The 21,619-nt window shown below is 39.7% G+C and overlaps 1 protein-coding gene across 3 annotated transcripts in view; it reads right to left on the reverse strand.

Moving 5' to 3' along the window:
- LOC101156095 (glycine receptor subunit alpha-4-like) overlaps window positions 1-21,619 on the reverse strand; it is a 72,908-nt gene that overhangs the window by 32,599 nt on the left and 18,690 nt on the right. The window lies entirely within an intron of this gene.

The following is a 21,619-nucleotide window of genomic DNA, read 5'->3' on the forward strand; positions in this document are numbered from 1 at the left end:
TGTTCTATCATGGTGTTGATAGGAAGAGAAACGGGGTAGGTGTGATTCTGAAGGGGGAGTTTGTAAACAGTGTTCTAGAGGTGAAAAGAGTCTCAGACAGGATGATGAGTCTAAAGTTAGAAATTGAAGGGGTGATGGTGAATGTAGTCAGTGGGTATGCGCCACAGGTTGGCTGTGAGTTAGAAGTGAAGGAGAGATTCTGGAGTGAGTTGGATGAGGTCATAGAGGGTATCCCCAGAGGAGAGAGAGTTGTTATTGGAGCAGACTTTAATGGGCATGTTGGTGAGGGCAACAGAGGTGATGAGGAGGTGATGGGCAGGTTTGGTGTGAAGGAAAGGAATCTGGAGGGACAGATGGTGGTGGACTTTGCGAAGAGGATGGAAATGGCTGTAGTCAACACTTACTTCCAGAAGAGAGAGGAACATAGAGTGACATACAGAAGTGGAGGTAGGAGTACTCAGGTGGACTACATCCTATGTAGACGAGGTCATTTGAGAGAGGTTAATGACTGCAAAGTGGTGGTAGGAGAGAGTGTAGCCAAACAGCACCGCATGGTGGTGTGTAAGATGACTCTGGAGGTCAGGAAGAAGAAGAGAGGGAAAACAGAAAAGAAGACCAAGTGGTGGAAGCTACAGAATGAAGAAACTTGTGAGGAATTTAGGCAGAAGTTGAGGCAGGTCCTGGGTGGTCAGGATGAGCTTCCAGAGGACTGGGAAACTACAGCAGAGATTATCAGGGAAACAGGTAGGAAGGTGCTAGGTGTGTCATCTGGAAAGAGGAAAGACGGTAAAGAGACTTGGTGGTGGAATGAGGAAGTACAGGAATGCGTCCAGAGGAAGAGGTTGGCTAAAAGGAAGTGGGATGTAGAAAGGACTGAGGAAGGTAGACAGGAGTACAAGGAAGCGCAGCGTAGAGTGAAGAGAGAGGTGGCAAAGGCCAAACAGAAAGCTTACGATGAGCTATATGACAGGTTAGACACAAAGGAAGGAGAGAAGGACTTGTACAGGCTAGCCAGACAGAGAGACAGAGATGGGAAGGACGTGCAACAGATAAGGGTGATTAAGGACAGAGACGGAAAGGTGCTAACAACCCAGGAGAGTGTACAGAAAAGATGGAAGGAGTATTTTGAGGAGCTGATGAACGAGGAAAATGACAGGGAAAGAAGGGAGGAAGATGTGGTTGTTGTGGAGCAGGAAGTAGCAGAGATTGGAAAGGATGAGGTTAGGAAGGCTCTGAAAAGGATGAAGAGCGGAAAGGCCGTTGGTCCTGATGACGTACCTGTGGAGGTATGGAAGTGCTTAGGAGAGACAGCAGTGGAATTTCTAACGAGTTTTTTCAATAGGATTCTAGAGAGTGAGAAGATGCCTGAGGAATGGAGGAGAAGCGTTCTGGTTCCGATCTTTAAGAACAAGGGTGACACGCAGAACTGCAGCAACTATAGAGGAATAAAGTTGATGAGCCACACAATGAAGCTGTGGGAAAGAGTAGTGGAAGCCAGGCTTAGGAAAGAGGTGGAGATTTGTGAGCAGCAGTATGGTTTCATGCCCCGTAAGAGCACCACTGATGCCATTTTTGCTTTGAGAATGTTGATGGAAAAGTACAGAGAAGGTCAGAAGGAGCTGCATTGTGTGTTCGTAGATTTAGAGAAGGCGTATGACAGGGTGCCGAGGGAGGAGCTGTGGTACTGTATGAGGTCGTCTGGAGTGGCAGAGAAGTATGTCAGAGTAGTTCAGGACATGTATGAGAGAAGTATGACGGTGGTGAGATGTGCTGTAGGTCAGACAGATGAGTTCAAGGTGGAGGTGGGACTACACCAAGGATCAGCTTTGAGTCCTTTTTTGTTTGCTATGCTGATGGACAGGCTGACAGACGAGGTAAGACAGGAATCTCCCTGGACAATGATGTTTGCGGATGACATCGTAATTTGCAGTGAGAGTAGAGAGCAGGTGGAGGAACAGCTAGAGAGGTGGAGGTTTGCTCTGGAAAGAAGAGGCATGAAGGTCAGTCGTAGTAAGACAGAATACATGTGTCTGAACGAGAGGGATCAAGGTAGAAGCGTTAGGTTACAGGGGGCTGAGGTGAAGAAGGTGCAGGAGTTTAAGTACTTGGGGTCAACAGTTCAGTGTGATGGGGAGTGTGGAAAAGAGGTGAAGAGGCGAGTGCAGGCAGGTTGGAGCGGGTGGAGGAAAGTGTCAGGAGTGTTGTGTGACAGAAGAGTGTCAGCAAGACTCAAAGGAAAGGTGTACAAGACAGTGGTGAGACCAGCTCTGCTCTATGGGTTAGAGACGGTAGCAGTGAGACAGAGACAAGAGGCTGAGATGGAGGTAGCGGAGATGAAGATGTTGAGGTTCTCCTTAGGAGTGACCAGGTTAGACAGGATAAGGAACGAGTACATCAGAGGGACGGCTCATGTTGCCTGTGTTAGCGACAAAGTCAGAGAAGCCAGACTGAGATGGTTTGGACATGTTCAGAGGAGGGATAGTGGATATATTGGTAGAAGGATGTTGGAGATGGAGCTGCCTGGCAGGAGGGCAAGAGGACGGCCAAAGAGGAGATACATGGATGTCTTGACAGAGGACATGAAGTTGGCTAATGTTAGGGTAGAAGATGTTCATGATAGAGTGAGGTGGAAAAGGATGATTCGCTGTGGCGACCCCTGATGGGAAAAGCCGAAAGAGAAAGAAGAAGATAAAATTATTTTTTCTTTGTGTTTATATGATTCTAATAAAGACATTTTGAGAACAATAACGTGATACCGCGATTTAGCCACAGCTATAACTGTGTAAGGAAAAGTCCCGCCCCTTTAACTGTCTCCACCAATCATTCTTGAAGGCTTAATCACATGTCATCAGTCTGACCAATCAGAAGTGGTTAAAGTATTCACTTCCTTGTTTTGATTTAGCCCAAAAAAGTCTCTCTGTTACTAACAAAAATACCAGCTAAAGCTCGTCTTTAGCGGTGTAGCTTTCCACAGAATCTGGTATCAGACTGGAACAAGTGAACAAAACCATGAAGCTCAAAGACGCTGGTCTTTCTGCGGTCGGCGGATTACGGGCACTACATCTCCCATGATGCAGTAAAGTGACTGTCTTAGCACACAATGAGTCTCTCCTCTCAACGTCTTAAAACAACGAACACACATCAAACAGTTTTTGAATCTTTTGACTTAATTTTTAATACATCTTTTAGAAAAAACAGCTGCAGCTTCCAGCGTTTTCTGCAACAATTATCACAAAAATGCATGTGAGATTGCAGAGCGGCTGTAGATCAATACAGACTGAGCTTTTTCTTTTTTTTATTTATCTATTTTTTTGGATGCTGGTGTGCCGCGGGATTTTTGTCAAGGTTAAAGTGTGCCGTGGCTCAAAAAAGGTTGAAAAACACTGATCTAATCAGACAGCCTTTAGTGTGTGTTCGTGTGCTTCTATATGGAAGATTACACTGATCTCTGCTGGTTAAGCCAGCCGAAGTGGTTTAGCCGAGCCAAGCCTCTTCAAGCCACATCAAGCCAACCCAAACCAAGCCACATTAAGCCAAGTCACTTGAAGCCAAGCCAACTCTACTCAAGTCTCATCAAGCCAAGCCAAGCCATGTCAGATCCTTCTGGATTCTTCCCCTGTACGCCATCAAAGAACTACTCTGGACCTACTACCCATCTGCCAGTTCCCACTTCACTGGATCTGCCATCCACATTTCTACATTCAATAAACTGCACTACTTCTACCTAATCCCTGTCTGCTTTTGGGCCCATCTTTCCTTAAAACCTGACATTGCTGATGACTGATCCTTCAAAGCAGCTGTTTCTTTTAACAATGGCCCCATTTGGTGTAAACCCAAATGTGACTTCTAAAAACTTTGACAGTAAATGTAGTGATAAAGCTGTGAGTTTAAAGGAAGAAAGAAAGTTTTGGGATTATATAGACAGTGCATTTCCTGAAGATACCGTGGTGTTTACATTAGTTTTCTACTCCATTCTTATCCATGTAATGTTTTTGTTCCCCTCAGAGTTATCTTTGATCTTTAGCTTTGTACTAAAGAATAATTAGTTCAACTATGATCTCACATTTAGGGCATGCTGTAATACATTTCCTATGGAAGAATTCTATATGTATCTTTAATACAAACTCTGGGGTTTAATTATTTTTGATTAATCCACTCTAACCCAGGGTAAATCACAACTCTGTGCCATTGCTCATGCATGCTAAATGAAATATTATCTTTAATCTTGTGGGAGTCAGCCTTGACATCTCTGGAGTACCTTAGCAAAAAAGATCTTTGCTAGGATGCAGTACAGTCATAATAAGAGCACAAAGAGCTACAGTTCTCTGACAGATTCAAGTTCGTGTTTTGTAACGCTGAACTATCACCCCTGGCAGTTTGCCATGCAGCCCTGCCTAATCTACAGCCATCTAATTCATTCTAGTTAGAAAAACACATTTGATTTAAACATAACATCCCCCCTCTTTGTGATTTCATTGAATTTTCCACCAGAAATGGGTTGTGTTAAATATGGAAAAAAGGGGATCCACATTTTCCCAACTCTGTGCTGTTGAAGTGTCACAACAGAATGAATCCTTCCACCCACACACATTAGAAAGTAGGTTTTCTTTCTTTTCTTTTTGAGTTAAGTCGAGGAGATATCCATGCCTTTAAAACTTGGGAACCCAGAAACGTGAATTGTGCTGCTGAGCTTCAGCCTGGTGCTGCATACACATGAATAAATGTCAAGCACATTGAAGATTAAATGATGCATCTTATCCATATGTGCTTATTTTTAACCAAGCATTTCATAGCTATGTGTCAGAGTGATCTGAACATGACTATAGTGGCTCACTATACATAATGATAAGGTATCTGCAACAACTTGGTGATTATGTGTTACAACCTGCTATTAACACAAGTTTAGTACCTAATGATCACATACACGTAAATGAACCCCAATCACCACTGTCAATAAAACACAGAAATAACCTGCAGATGTTATCTATTCCTAAGTTCAATATTTTTGTTACATTAAAGAATAAATTCAATACTTTCTTTGCATGGCAATTTTTAATTATTACTGTATTTAGGTACTCATGAATTTATTTACTTAAACAAAGGTAGTCAGTATTTTGCTGTGTTAGGATTGAAAGTGGCAGGTGATTGGTTGTCTGATGTAAAAATTCCTCTTGTTCAAATTATTATCCTAATAAACACATTTAATACGGCTAAAGCTGAAGCAAATGATTACTTTGGTTTCCATTAATGTGTCAATGACACTTTGATTAGTCTTGGAATAATAACCCTTCATCTCCACACAGTTTGTTAATACTGCATGCTATAAATTAACAGCTATTTAAATACATCTAATAACATCTGATTTGTAATATTCTTTACCTTTATTTCAAACAAAGCAGCAAAAAAACAAAGCAAAAAAACACACCTATTGTATAATTGACAGACATTAACAGAGCTGAAGTAAAACAACAGCAAAAATAATTAGCACAAATTACACATTTTTCATCAATTACAAAAAGAAATAAATTCAGACAAAGTCACATTTGTGGTTAAGGTAGAAACAATTATTAAACCAGGTGCACACAACGTTACTAAGTTATAATTCGTGGCCATGAACCGGTAGGCTTGGTAAACATTTAAAAAAGCCAAAGTGACAGAACTTACCATTAAAATGGAACCATTGTGGACAATTTAGCCTCCTGTGACATATATACCGTTTCTCAAATGTCAAAGAAATGTCTCTGATTCTTTCAAAAATCTAAATAAAATCTTTTACTTTGACAGAGATGAATCTTGTGCAATGTCTTAGTACCTTGTGGGAGACACATGTCTCATTTCCAATGAAGTAGAAGTTTGCTGGTTGAATAAAAGTACACACACGCGTGCGGTTTCAGCAGCACATACACATCCTCACTCTGCAACAGATTCATTTCCATTACAAGTTGCGTGCGTTCTTGAGTGCGCGACGCGGCCGCCCGCCGGAGGATTTTGTGGTGCGGGGGGGTCGCAAGAGTCCCGACACTTTCCGGTTCACCACAGCGGCCACCGAAAATCCCACACCGTCACAGCTCTACTCCAGAGAGGTTAAATAAAGAATCAGTCAGTTATTCTGGGGGAACCTTTTATTACCGTTCTCCTTCACTCCATAACACCAAACATGAACGCGTACTGTTAGACTTCGATGTATATCACTACATGTTTTGTTTGGGAACTATTTTGTGCGGTGCAAAGTTACGTGTCTGTATAAACAAAGGCGGAGCCTCCTGCCCCGTGTTCTTCATGGGTGTCGGGCTTCATGGCTACCGGAAAGGTGACAAAGTGTCTGCAGTCTCGTTTATTACTGGACAATGTATAATATTCTGAGAAGATGTCTGTACCAGAGAGCAAAGGTGAAGGCTCGCGTGCAGCTAGAGAGCGGTCCACTGCAGAAGAATCAACATGCACCCCCAACACACTTGTGTGCGCTCCTTCCTCCTACACACGCAGCGCGCTGACACACATACACGTAGTCATTCTACAACACCTACATAGTTAGTTCATTAGTTAGATAGATAATTGTCACTGTTATTTGTTAATAAAGAATACTGTGTTGTAATTGTATTCATTTGCGACGCGGCCGGGGAATTTTGTGTTTGGCGGCGGGGGGGGGGTGTCAACCGTGACACCCCGCCTTCTGCTGGTTCATCAAAAATCAGCAGGCGGTGATCAAAAACCCCACACCGTCACAGCTCTATGTATATTAACTTAATACGCGTAAAAAACAAATGTTAGCAATAGTTTTGTGTAATTTCTTTATGTTGTTTTACAAAATGCAATGAAATGGCAGCATTTTGTGTGGTTTAAATTTGATATTGAGCTGAAAAAGAAACATTTTGCTTTTGGCAAATGCCAGTTGGCACAGGCTCCAGTAACAGAAATCTGAGCCAGGGAAAAGAGGGTAAAGCAAACAGAAAGTTGATTGGTGTTTTGTTTTGTTGCTCAATTTAACAAAAGACAAATGAAAAAAAAGTCAACATGGAATTTACACCTAATTTGTAGTAGTAATGACAAACGTTAAACTAAATCTAGTCTTAGTTACCTATCAAAACATTTACAATTCTCACATTAATTTGCATTTCATTTAAAAAATCTCACATATTTTTTAGTCGGATGTTACCCAGTTTGCATCTGTGATTGCAGAACAATCGGATGCAATCTGTAAAATATAAATATAGGATTAAATGAGCATTATCTGCAAAGACACCTGCACGCTGTTCCTTTTTTAAATGTATGGATTTAATCGGTAATTTAAGTAACAGGAACACATCTGGTAGAAGATGGCGGTCTACTGCTCATGCATGGAAATGCATTGTTCAAGTGCAATCATTGGGATTTTCTTATAGAAACAAATTTTCTTCTCCCCCGTGAAGCAGCTCTGATTGTTGGAGTAATTTTCTTCCCCATTACAGATGTTCCCAAATGTCTTCTCTTAACTACACCCTCCCTCTCATTGGTGAGCCAAGTCCTTCATCCACAGCTCCAATTTCAACAGACTATTAGTTTTACACATGTAAGGAAAATTTATGTGACTGCTTGTTAACGCTTCCTTTACTCAGGCCGTCTGAAAGTTCTCAAAAGTGGGACTTCTAATGGTAATCTTGATTATAGAAGTAAGTGACTGACCTCTTTCCCTAAGGGAGGTGGAGCTGACAGTGAGCCCCCTTTGACTCACCCATTCCAAGCTTCTTTAAGCCATTCTCTATTCAAGACCCTTTTCCTGTCTCAGATCTGATATCAGCGCTGACTGCCTGCTGTCTGTCACACTGAAACAGAGCCGGCAGGATTTTTTGATCGACAGAGCCGATGATACTGAGCGCAGAAGTCTGCTTTGATGTGCACGTTTGAACTCCAGGTTTATCCTTACACAGTAATCAACTGGGATGTTTCTTATCATAAAGCTATAAATAAAAGATTTAGTGCATGTCATTGTTGTTGACATGTGGACCTGGCTGTCGGTTGGTCTAAACACAGATTGAATCCGTTTGTCTCTCATCTGGTTTTTGCTCACAGTAATAATACAGCTGGGTTTTTATTATTTATTTTTTGGTGCATCCCAAACGTTATTGTAACTATGGATTTTTTTGAAGCCTGGTTAAATGTGAGCATGTTCCAAATCTTAAAAAAAAAGAAGAGTTTCATCAGCTTGGTGTGCCTCCACACGATGTGCTCATTGTTGCCTCACACCCGGCCTATCTTTTCTGAGATTTAGAAGCCACAAGGAAACCTCCAGCTGGATTCTTGAGGTTGACTGCAGTCTTACACTGTAAACTGAACTTGCAATTAAAAACTGGAGAGTTCTGGTGATTTATGTTTTCCATTTACTATGAGCTCCTATAAAGAACTTGATAGGAAAGTCTGCTCCCATCAGTCTCAGAATGAATCATGTCCTCTGAATTGTAGTCATCACCAGTATAGTATTTTTTTTCCTTTTTACAGGTTATGATCCTATTTTACCTGGCATTGGATAAGCCTTAGTCACATACAAATACCCACTAATGGTGGATACAGGATGTCTGTGGACAGAAAATAGGCACACCTGTTTGGAGCATGCAAGTGTGACTGTAGCTTTAGTCCACCTTTGATTTGCAGATCTGATATGGTGTGAATAAGTTTTTTAAAAAAGTGTCATGGTGCTTCTGGCAGCTCTCCTCCCCCTCCTGCATGAGGACTCCCAGCTGTTTCCACTCAACTCATCTACCTGCAGCCTTCATAAGGAGATCCAGATCCAGCATTCATCGCCGGTTCGTTGCTCCTCCATGGTGCATAGTCAGGCCACTCATGTTCTCACTCTTGACGAATTACATCGTTAATATTTTCCTATGCCTTGTTTTCAGGAAATACATACCACGAGTGGTTACCTGGGATTCACCTCCAGAGCTATCGGTCCTCCTCGATCATGCCAGAATACCTGTTCATGCCAATCCTCCAGCTCAACCATTGGAGAAACCCTACAGCCACACCACAACTCCAAGTCAAGATTCCCTGGCCTCCACCTTGTTACTCATCTGCAATCCTCAGCCGTCATCCTCGCCATTGGATCTGCGTCCGGCAAAAATAAATCATCTAACTTACATTACACTCTCCTGTCTTCCTTCCGGGTTCCAGGATGTGGGTCTGTCTCGGTTCTTTGAAATCATGACAAAGTTTGAAATCATGACAAAGTAATCTTGAAATCTGACCCAAAAAGTGCCTAAATAAAAAAATGAAGAAGTCAATCATTTAGAGAAAATTCTAATCCTTTGTCTGCAAGATAGTCTGAAATGAAACAATTTATTATTAGAGAGTGGGTTTAAACGGAAAGTATTAAAGACCCACTCCAATGAAAATCTGAAATCTCAAATTTGTCATCACGTGTGACCAGAAACATTTTATGCTTTTAAAATAATATTTGGTTTAGTTTCTTGTGTTTCTATTTGCATATTGTATTTTACTTATGTTTTAAATTATGTGTAACTTCTTCTTCTTAAAATGAGTTTTATTTCTTCAATAACATTTATCTGCCAAGGGGCCGCAGATGGAAATTAGTTTGTGGATAAAATGTGCCATATTTACACTGACCAAAAATATAAACGCAACACTTTTGTTATTGCTCCCATTTTTTATGGTATGAACTCAAAGATGTGAAACCAACTAAAAGTCTTAAGGCAAATCCTCACATCCAGTGAAGTCTGCTCTTGATTTTTTGACTTGTCCGTCTTGTCAATAGTATTTTCTCTGGGCTGCAATAGTATTTCATGGACATGTTGTACCTTTTTTCCCCCTAAAACCTGTTCAGCACAGGTTTCAAGTTTTCAAGCATGGGAAACACAACTTTTCTGCTCAAACTCAGACAGAGGCTCTAAGGAAATCTGTCTAACTCTACTGAATAACAGAAAGCTGACCCAGCATCTTGCATTTCTGCAATTGTCTCTGATATTTCAGCTGATTTATTGCTGCTCTATTCTGCTTTTTTGATGCTGAGTTGAGGCTAAAGTAAATTTCAACAAAACAAAGGGAAAGTTGAAAACAGCAAGTCGGTCTTATCATTTCCAAGAGTTTTAAAAAACGTAAAAAATATCTTCTACACCTCAAAAGTGGCTTTGAATGAAAGCCAGTTGACACACTTTTAACAGCTTTTCCCAGCTAAATTAGTGTTGTTGTCAAGAAAAAATTCAATTATTGCCACAAATATTGTCATGAAGTAAACATTTGTAAATTGCTTTCAGACTTGAACGCAAACAGAGCAGTGCTCTCACAACCGCATGCAGAACAAATCCACAATGACAAGCACTGAACTCTATGTGACCCACATTTTGGACGCCACAAAAGGAGGTTCCAGGCATCACCACCGGCCTGTTTCACTTGATCAAGCTTTGGCAGGAAACGTGAAGAAGAAGGAAAAAAAAGCAGAGTGAAAAGAGTGTTTGGGGAATTTTCTAAATCAGAAAAGGTGGGACTTATCACAGCTTATCACAGCTTTGAGCAAAGCAAGAGTCTCGCTTCAATCAAACTGCCAAAGGTAGACAAGTTTTACATGCTGGGGTAAACCCTGTTTGATGTTATTTAAAATACTGCTCTCTAACTTAAGATACGAAATGTGACAATCTACTGCATTGAGATACATTTGCTTTAAGGGGTGGAATAAAATACATTTGCTTCTTGCCACTCCATTTCAAGCAACTACTCAAACTACATTATACAGCAATTACATTCAATGGATTCAATGTGATACACACGTATCTTTTATGTATAAAAGAAAATATGTCTTTTTATGGTTAGGAGCAATTATAATGTCAAAACAGATCGCATCAATGTATTTTTTTATTTTTGATCAATGTATTAATTGAAATATCAAATAGATTTGGTATGTATTTTATTGTCTTTTTCCCTTTTTTGAAATCGATCAATCAATCAATCAATCAATCAATCAATCAATCAATCAATCAATCAAAAAAAGTAACATTTAGACAAATTTTACTCTTCAGAGTAGATTCTTTAAAGATTATTACTCCAACTCAGTTCTAATAGCTTGTATTTAACCCTTTTTATTTTTTTCCAGATGTCTTCCCTTTTTCTTCTTTGGGAGATACAATATTATTGATACAATACTGTAGCTCCCAATATTTGCATAAAGTGATTTTTTTTGCCATATTCTTTTTCATTACAAAAGTGATCGGAATAAAGGGCTGATCGGAAGAAAAATGCATCTTATAAACACGCCGTTCGGAATATTCTTCCCCGATCAGACTCGTTCGGATCAAAGTTTCTTTCCGATAGAGATAGGTGGGTAATGCCGATTGTTGATCCGACTGTGGTGCATGTAAATAATTCATTCCGATCGTGTGTCACTACTGCTCTGGTTTTGTGTGTGCTCTGTCTCTGGGTGAGCTGCCGGACTCAGGAGAACCGTGTCTCCCGGTAGAATTACGTCTCCGAGTTGAGCTTGGTCCGCCAGCTCACACACCGGCTTTGGGGCGGTGTGTGAGCTTTTCACAAGCAGAAATGCCGCTCAGTCCTTAGAAACCGTTCAAACAATCAACGTGGATTTGTGTTTCCAATTGTGACCCGACAAAATAAAGGCTGATGTTATTCCCACATATTTACGTGCTGCCAAGATGCAGATTTCTGCATTTCCCGCATGGATTTTATGTTCATCCAAGGCTAAATGTTGTTTGCGCGTGCTAGCCTTCTGCTATCCTAACCCTTCTTCCGGCTACGTTCTTCCATAAAAAAAAAAAAGCATTGACCACACGGATTGAAAATAAAATGATGAGCAAACAGACGTTTCATAATAACTATAACAATAATAAAAGCACGTTTAGAGGATCATCTCGTATATTCCCCAGCTGCCATATATATTTTTGTGGCAGCTCGGCTTGTTTACAGTGGAACTCATTTCCTCTTCCAGTATTTTGGAGAGTACTGCGCATGTCCAACTGATTTATTCCGACCGAAAGTGTGGTGTATGTAAACGTTTGTTATAATCGGAAAAGGTTTTTCTGGGCCCATGTAGACGGTTGAATTCTAATCCGATCTTTGATCTGATCAAGATATTTTGCACATGTAACCGCAGCTCTTGTTAGTATTGAGACCACAACATGTTATAGCATATTTGTAATAACACCAAACCTTTTTCTTATCTGGTAAAAAATTGTTGACAGAGTGATGTGTATCTCTCAAAATCACTTTGACATCAGCAAGCAGCCAGAATAAATCCATATATAAGGCACTCTGGATTATAAGGTTGACTGTTGTTTACATGAAAAAAACAAAGGCTTTTATGTGTGCCTTACACAGTGGAAAATAAGGTACATGACAATATGCGTATTTAAAATATTTTTTTCAAACCAGAAAACTTTGTGACTAAAATTTTTAAATATAAAGCCAGCAAGTCTTTCAAAGTTAGTTTATCCGGTTAGTCAACATTTTGGGGCAGATGTTTGTGCATTAGTGAACTCTGGCATGGACCAATCAAACATAAAACTAGCTAAAACAATCAAACAAAATTACAAGACGTTAGACATACATTTTTATTCAATTTTGTCTTTTAGACTGAAATGGGCCCCACACCCGAGAAACTATCAGGTACAATGTATCATCAAAGGAAAAACAATTAACAATCAAAAATGTAGCAGTTTCCCACTAAGCAGCTGCCTGCTGCTTTTATTGTGTTTTTGCTGACCTACAAAAGAATAATGAAATTAAAGTGTCTGCTCAATGTTTAAAGCAACTTTTTTGTCTCAAAAAACCCTATTTTTTGGCCTTTGGGTTTAATTCTCACACCACCCTTCAAACTGTCGCTTTTATAACTCTGTAATGTTGCCCTAAAGGTTTAGTCTGTTCATCAAAGTGTAAAGTGACAGCAAACCAAACTGTACTGTTGCTTCTCCTACAGCCCAGCCACATCACCACCATGGATGAGGCGCCCACCTCTGACTTTCGACATCCCGGTGAGTCACACTGTCAAGAAGAACGGGAGCAGCACGGTAGGATATGCACAACGGGGCACGGCTTTTATTGTTGGCAGCGCCGGGCAAGTTACGCCACAATTTGTGAATGGATTGTAGAAGCTTGGGCTAACGCGTTTGCTTGCACTGCTTTCGAAGTGCCAAAAAACCTGGAATCATTTATGAGGAGCCGCACGGCAACGAGACGGTCTCTAACAATGACGAAAGGGAAGCTGGCGTGTTTGATAGAAATGTAGCCCTACTGTTCATTTCAGATACAGAAGATGAGGGCTTTGATGGATTTTTGGATGCTGATTTATGACGGAAAAAATAAATCACAACAAGCTCACTTTAGCTCCTGCTGCCTTTTCTAAAACACACACTAGCACGCATGTTTTACCGGTATGTGCCCACGCCTTAACACCCGGTCCGCCTTTTGTATGTGTTAAATACCGAAAAATCACCCATAACTGAGACTGCGCCCTATAACCCAGTGCGCCTTATGGTCGTGAAAATACAGTACTTTATTCTTGTGATTTTCTTTGGTTTAAATTGCTTTCTCGTAAAAAGTGGACTATTTGGCTGGCACTTACCTCAACCACAGGAAAGCAATATGTGCTGGTTGTCATGATAGCTTAAATAAAGGGTCAGTTCAGAAAGAAAGTTCACCTCATACCGCTTGTTTTTGTCCAGACAATGAAGCAAAAGTTTGTTTAAAGGAAGCCAGTGCAGCGATCCAGAACCTTTAAGATATGTGACCGCAACGTCTTTTTTAGGTGAACTTTATCACTGTTGATAATCACTTTTTAATGCACACAGCCAGTCAATATAGTATTTACCCAAGTATTTACCCAAACCTTGGTATCCGAAATATTAATCACTAACATTAACATTAAGTGTTTTTGCCCCCACTTACCATGTGGGCAGAAAACAGATGGTCATATTCTTGGGCTTTAAATGAACCTCTACTTTTCAAGCTCACTTTTCCCCAAATAACAAATTTAACAGTTATATATGGCATCAGACAACAGCCTTAAATAATGACCAGAATTTTTTATGTACCAGTTATTTTGTTATTTGACTTGTATTTGAAATTGTCTAGTCTTTCTAAATTTGGCTCTACTTAGAGTATTGAGCTGGAGTCTTTGTTATCATTTTCATCAGGTGTACTGTTTCTTTACACCAGTCTCTGGTTTAGTTGCTTTTTTTAATCTTTATTTAATTTCTTTAAACTTTTAATAAAAAATGTAGTTTTTAAGTTAATTGTTTCAAATTGTTAACTGCATGTTTTTATTTTCTTTGCTCGATTCTGTTTTTTAGCTATTTTGTTTTATTTTGCCCGTAAATACAGTGCAAACTTAAGAGTTATTAAATACAGACACCCAATTCACTTAAGCAGACAATACAATATTTATAAAATAAGTATAAAGAACAGTATAGTACAAGTCTTTTTTTAGGTAAAAGAGAAAATATGAAATTGTATTCACTTCTAAAATGAAATGCTTCTGTTTAAAGGCATGAAGTAACTTCTTATCATGTGTGAATGCTGTCTATCAATCATTTGCAAATTTATGCTATATCTCACATAACGGTAAAAGCTTTCAAGCTAAGTAAACAAGTCTGTAACAAAGCACAGAGCTGCACAAAGCTGAAGGTAGCTCAGCATGTTCTAATGTTTTCATCCTCACAGATGTGAGAAGGCTCCAGGCCAGACGGCCTCGCTCAGATTTCCTCAGAGGCCGTGTCCAAGAGACAACGCAGGCGGCGCTCCATTTGCTTTGTGCACTTTTTCCAGGGTGATGTCTTATTCACAAGAGCCTCTTGGGGTGCTGGGCATGCTTTGCATGTATGGCAGTTTTGTTTTTTCCATAAGAACAAAGGCAAATGAGTTTCACAGGCTAATCCCTCAGCCTGTTAGGGAAAGACAAGTGCAGACTGTGAACTAATCCGGTTTTGCACAAAATTTTGATTTTTTTCTGCATTTTCCTGTAGGATTTTAAATAATACAAGAAGATGAGTGGTCAGAATTAATAAATGTATTGATTATAAGCTTGGCTTTTACGAAATTTGAATGAAAATTAAAAATTTGGGGGCAATTTTGTAGGGAAAAATGGATAACAACAGCATCATACATTTTTTAAGCTTAACCGCCCTTTTATTTGCCTCTCATTTATTGAAAAGCAAATAATTCTTACCCAAAGAGAACCAGTGCATTGACACATTATTCCCGCAAACAAAGAGGGGGTCTCACAGGGTGCACACATAAAAAGAGGCAGTCCCAGTGGTCATACAAAATCGTAGTAAAGAATAATCCCTTCTTCACTCACGCAGCGTCTGCTCGACATGATAAAAAGATGCATTTCCAGCCTCTGTTATGGATGCTTAGGAAGCTCTGAGCGCAGTGTGTGGCCTGAGATAAACACAATTAAAGTGTGGCAATGCATAACTAACAACAGGAGCATTAGCAGGAACATCCTAATGATAAAAGAACAGGTTTTAAACAGAGACCAACTATGCTAGGTATCTCTTGTAAGAATGCTCGATAAAAAGAAATCCATCCAAATCTCCTAGTAGCTGCATTTTTTCTCCTGCCACAGTATTCTCTACATTTAAACAAATTAAAGCTTCAATATGTTGTTTGTAAACATTCAAAATGAAGATTTGAAAAACAGGAGTGGGCGGATTTGTGTGTACCTCTACAATACAGGTCATGACCCACTGTTCTATATTTACGGAGATCTGTGAAAGTTATGACACTTTTGCAGGCACACATCAATGTCTTCAAAATGTAACCCAACTTTTTCTAATCATGTGTAATATCCATTTGCAAACAAGAGGCTGGTTGTGCCTTGCTGGGTATCAAAACATTGTTCTGGCCCAGTCTTGAAACCAAGTTGTATCATTTATGTCTGGTGTAAAGTAGGACTTCTTAAAATTTGAGTCAATTGGAAATGGCTCTCATCTGAAACATCTAGTGGCCCATCCATCCATCCATCCATCCATCCATCCATCCATCCATCCATCCATCCATCCATCCATCCATCCATCCATCCATCCATCCATCCATCCATCCATCCATCTTTAGAACGAGGCTGGAGCCAACCTATCTACTCTTGGGCGAAGGCAGGGTACAGCCTGAACAGGTTGCCACTCTGCTGCAGGGTCTGTTTAGATAACCGTGAAACATAACCATTCTGTTCTGAGCAGGTGCTTGCAGGGTAGATCGACATGTAACACACTGACCAAAAAATCTCTGATGCCATCAATTAGATGCTACATGGTAAAAATGAGGCCTCAAATGTGATGAGTGCATTGACTGGCATTCCTCAGACAACTCAACTCTCTGAAAATGGCAACTGGGCAAAAAAAAATGAAGTCTGAAACTTATTTAGGTTCACCTGCCATTAAAAATATATCACACATCAAATGTATCTTTTTTTTATCTCTCCCCCACTGTCCTATGAAGTGATATTAGTGCCAAAAGTTTTCAACAATACTTTTAGCAATAAGCAGCAAAAGGACCCTTGAAAAAGCACAGTAAATACGTTTGATTTTGATGTTAAATCTAACTTTTCAGTGTGACATTTTTCAATCTTAATTTTTCAAGTCCTCAATTTTTCAAAGAAACATTTGTCCACTAAGCTTGAAAGCGCCTTTTCTTCTCACCAATACAACATTTTTCCTCAAAGGAGCCTGCTCTGGCTCTCTTTTATTGAGGGCCACAAAATATCTTCCCGCGGGCCGCTATTGACCCCCAGGCTGCACTTTGTCCTCCCTGTTCTAGGGAATAGGTATTCTGCACCCCTTACCTTTCAGAATCCATGTCTGTACTCTGTATTTTTTAGTCCACAGTTTCAGTCACTTATTGTTAGAATTGTGTTATTGACTGGAATTTTGTTTCATCATTTTAAACTGGTTTCCAAGTGTTTTATTTAACAATGCACATTTTTTCCTCTCTCTCCTCTGGTTCTCCTAAATTGTCGGTCCTTTTATGCATTTGTGAAGTTGTGGGTGCGACGTTCATTTACGTTGCTGTGTGTAAATCAATTGTCTTCCTTTTCCTTTTTTACAGTTTATGTTTGTCACCAAGTCAGCACAGATAGAAAATTGCACATAGGCAGAACTTTTAAAAAAAAAAGTTAACATAATTTCATCTCCCTTATTCCTATCAGGGAACGTTAAAGCCATGTAGATTGCTAACTAAATTGAAGAAAAGGCAGGGTTAATTAAATGCTCAGAAAAGGATCCAAGGAACCTTCTTTGAAATGTCAAGCTTTAGACTCTTGGTCAAAGCCATGTCACTCTGAAAAACCAAGCATACTGATTGTATGCCTTTTCATGCACTGTAGCCTAAAGTGGATTTCCCATATGCTCATCTAGTAATAACTTATTCATTATAAAGTGTTTTAAAGCTAGTCAAGATCAAAGAAAAGAATCAGAAATGTTAGAAGCACATTCAAATCACTTAAATGAAAAGTCAATGTAAACGCACGTAAAATCCTGTTTTGGGTGGGTTTCTGCGTTCAAGATTCTCGCGTTCACACATGGCTACGCCAGTTTCTACAATAGTTTTCAGGCTCTACATACAAAATGCAAGGCCATTGAGCGCAGTTTAAATGTAAAACCAGGCGGAAATTTGAATAATCAGTGACTTGGTTTTGGTAGTGACATATGAATGACTATCCATCACCTCACGGAAGTGCCAACCGTTTGAACATTAATCATTTATTTATTCATTTTCTAAATCCGTTTTTTTCCCTTTCGGGGTTACGGGCTGCCGGAGCCTATCCCGGCCACTTGTGGGCAAAAGGCAGGGGACATCCTGGACAGATCGCCAATCTGTCGCAGAGCTGAACATTAATCATGAAGGAGAAATTAATGATTGTGGTTTGTGTCCGGACAGAATTCTATGACACCAAGTCTCTAATATATCAGAATAAAACTGTGAAAGAAAGAGCCTGAAGCAAGATTTACCAGATTTGAACCGATTTGACATTTCGCACCAGATCTCTTCAAGCGTCAGGTGGGTATGCAAATATCTGGTAGAAACAGTCCAGTGCTAACACTGAACACACGTCACATGCCTGGTGTCAAAAAGTTTAGCTCTGCTGCGCTACAATATAATTTATGAAAAAATTATTAGCGAAGCCACAGTAAGAGTTGCTTTTTTTTTAATCGGACACCTAAAAGCTCCTTTTGGAGGAGAAATATTGTTGTGATCTGGTAGACCTTTTTCCAAACTTACCACAGTATTGGTAGGTTTGGAAACGCTCTTACAGGTTGATGCTGTGCTTTCCTTTCTTTCAAGGACAGCTAGTCATCTCACTCATGTCAGCACTTTCCGTGGTGCAGAGGTCAGTGTGAGGATTTGTGCAAATGTGTTATCTGCAGGTGTCTCTGTATAAAAGAGTCACCTGTGGGCAAACAGACCATTTATATTACAGGGTGCCACATAATGGCCACTTACAGCACAGTGTGTCAATTCAAAGATTTCAAAGCTCTTTTGAAGCCAAATAGGTGGAAACTCACAGACACGAAGGAGCATTGTTGGGCTTTTTTTTATTGCAAGTGAGGCTGTGATGAATTCTGTGTGACTTCTTTATATTGTGTGCAAACATAAAGATGATTCCTCACATGGGACAGCCCCTACTTTTAGCACAGTTACCAAAGAAAATTAAGGCTTCACTCACCTTGAATGTTTTCTAAGCCAGTTTACTATCATCTTTGATCTGCATCCAGCTGACGGGGGGACCACTAAAAAAAAATCTATTCTCTTCTGTTGGTCAGTCACTTGAAACTTTTTGTTATTCTTTAAATAAATATTGTCGATGTAAATTATTGAGGCAAGATTCTTATGTTTCAGACACCCAAGAATTTTAGTTTTCTGTGACAGGAGTGAGAACTCTGCCTCCCCCTCTGGTCACCGACAGGAACCGTCTCCAGAGTTCTGAATACACTTCATCTCCTAGCAACCCCAGCACAGTTTCTGGAGGCCACCTACCAGACTTTCATTTGCAATCACTCACAGTACACCTAAGCACTGCACTGAGCCTCACTCAGAGTGAAGCATTTTGTTTTTGCAACACTGCCTGTTACAGCCAGACCTGATCTTCTGATGTCCTGACCCTGTTTTGTCTCTGACTCTGGTTACCTGCCGCCTGCCCCGATTCTCGTCTGGATCCTGACTATTCTTGTTGTTCCTCTGATGCTCCAACACTCTTTATTGACCTCTGCCTGCCTGAACCTGATTTAGTTTTGTTGACTTTTAGTTGAGCTAATAAACCTGCTGCATTTGGAACCAGCCTGTTTGGTGAAAGTCCGATTGATAAAAGCATTCAGAAAATCTTACCCAACATTTTTATTCTTATGCTACAGACACACCTGGCATGTGTTGCGTATTCTAGAACACGCTAAACTGGCATTTATGAATGCGCTGTCAGCATATGATATTCACACTGGACTGTCTCTGCCTTGACTGTCTTACTCATAATATACTCACATTTGGTAGAGGTTTGGTGCAAATCTCATGAATCTCGTTTCAAGCCTTTTCTTTTCACAGCTCTAAACTGCAAACATAAATTTCTCTTTTTTCAAATCTTTGGCACTTCATTGTTTTGAAAAGGACTTCTACCAATATGTCACTACCAAATCAGAGTCCCTGATTGGTCACAGTTCAACTGTTTTAACTTTTCATGCGCACTAAATTGCCATGCATTTTGTATATAGAGCCCGAATGTGGTTGTACAAGATGTAGCTCGGCGAACGTGAAATTTGTGAACGTGGAAGCCCATAACATGCATACAAGTGTGTTTACATGGACTTTTCCTCGGAGTTGGTCGCTAAAGCAAACATTTCCGAGCCCGGTGTGAACGTAGCAGAAGTTACAAAATATTATCTTCATCATCATTAGGTCTTTTGTCAAGGTACATTTGTATTTGTATTTGTAGTTATTTATTTAAGGGACAATGCATACAACAATCAGTGTAGAGTACTCTAAAATGGCCTAAAACTCTCACATTTGTGAGATATTTAATAAATAAATCATAAAACCATAGTCCACAAAGTTTTTTCTCTTTAGATAAATTTTGCTTTTTAACATGAATTTAATGTTGGTCACTTCTGTGTAAAGTTTACTGAGTATGTTGCTATTGTTCAAGTTTTACAGTTGCTCTTGAAAAAATATCATAAAGGTAGTTTTATTAAACCCTTTTAATGTAAGGGGTTAAGAAATTAACCATTTTCCAACACATCTGCTTTGAAGACTTCAATGCCTGTCAAGGTTTATCTCCATCGCTAAAGAACAGAGCTGAGTTAAAAACGCATTAACACACTTATAGAAGTATCTGTGGTTAACTGACAAAAAAAAACACGGTGTGACTGTCTCTTCACTTGGTCAGATGTCTCTGGCCCAGAGCCTAACCGCCAGACTACTGACTTTTTCATGCATAAATTCCCATTTCACTATTAAATCTTTCAGTCATACTTTCAAGATCTCTCCTTATGGAATCTATTGGGTGCTTCTATTTGTAAATCTATCTGTGAAAGAGTCAATGCCTCACCAGCCACAAACCTCTCCACACATCACTCACAGACAAGAATGAGTGTGATTTTCAGTGGCACAAGCTATCCTCGACAACTGTTTCCAGACTATCTGGGCTGTCAATTGTGTGTCAGCAAAGAATTTTCCTCAATATTTTTATTTATCTAAACCATAATAAATCATGGTTTCACAATGACAGAATTGTCATGACATTAAAGCTTTTCGTTGAGGCTAGTTTAATGATTAAGTTGTAGCTTCTGATCATCTACTCTAAAATGTCTCCTGGATTTTTTGATGAATCGCAGCAAGATAATTACAGATCGATTACCAAATGGCCTTTATGGTTACAAGATTTTGATTCATTTAGAAAGTAATTTCATTTTGACTTCTTTAACCATAGATTTTTTTTTTTTTTTTTAGCTAGTCATGCATTTCTTCCCTCTGCTTTTTGAGGGAACACTTGACTTAATCAGTCATTTATGCTTAGAAGTAGCAGCATGATGGAGTATCATAATGGGCCCAGACTTCATGTTCCTAATAGGAGAGAGGATAATGACCGGCGGCCGTGAACCTCAGCGCCAAGTGCCGCTTTAGTCAATAGGTGGCCATTTTAATCTCTGAGCTTCAGAGAAGTGGAGTGAAGAGGTCCACTTAACCGCATTACTGTACCACAGACGAACACATGTGGTTTCCTAGAAACAGAGAGAACTCACACAGCCTCCTTAATGTTGTGTGTGTTTGTAAAAAGATCCAGCTTGTTGCCTCAACTGTAACAGTGGTGATGCCGCCAGAAGGCTGCATGATCACTGACTCCCCCTCAGCTGTCAGCCCGACGGTTGACTGAAGAAAGTTTCAGGCCATCAAGTTCCTCATTTACAGCAAACAGCTCTGGCGTTTCACCTGCCTGAAAGATGCCAATGCTAATGTACTAAATTAAAAATTAATCCAAATAAATAAATATTTATGTATCATACCTAAATGTTCCTTATTCACAAAGTTTCAAACAAAAGTATTTCAGGTCAGCAAAACAAATTAACATATTTTGCTTTAAATTTATATTTTCCAAGTGCGAAACTGTGTTTAACATTCTATTCCTTTTTCTTTTGTGTTTCAG

The sequence above is a fragment of the Oryzias latipes genome, chromosome 10 (assembly GCF_002234675.1).
Source record: "Oryzias latipes chromosome 10, ASM223467v1".
In the NCBI taxonomy this organism is placed as follows: domain Eukaryota; kingdom Metazoa; phylum Chordata; class Actinopteri; order Beloniformes; family Adrianichthyidae; genus Oryzias; species Oryzias latipes.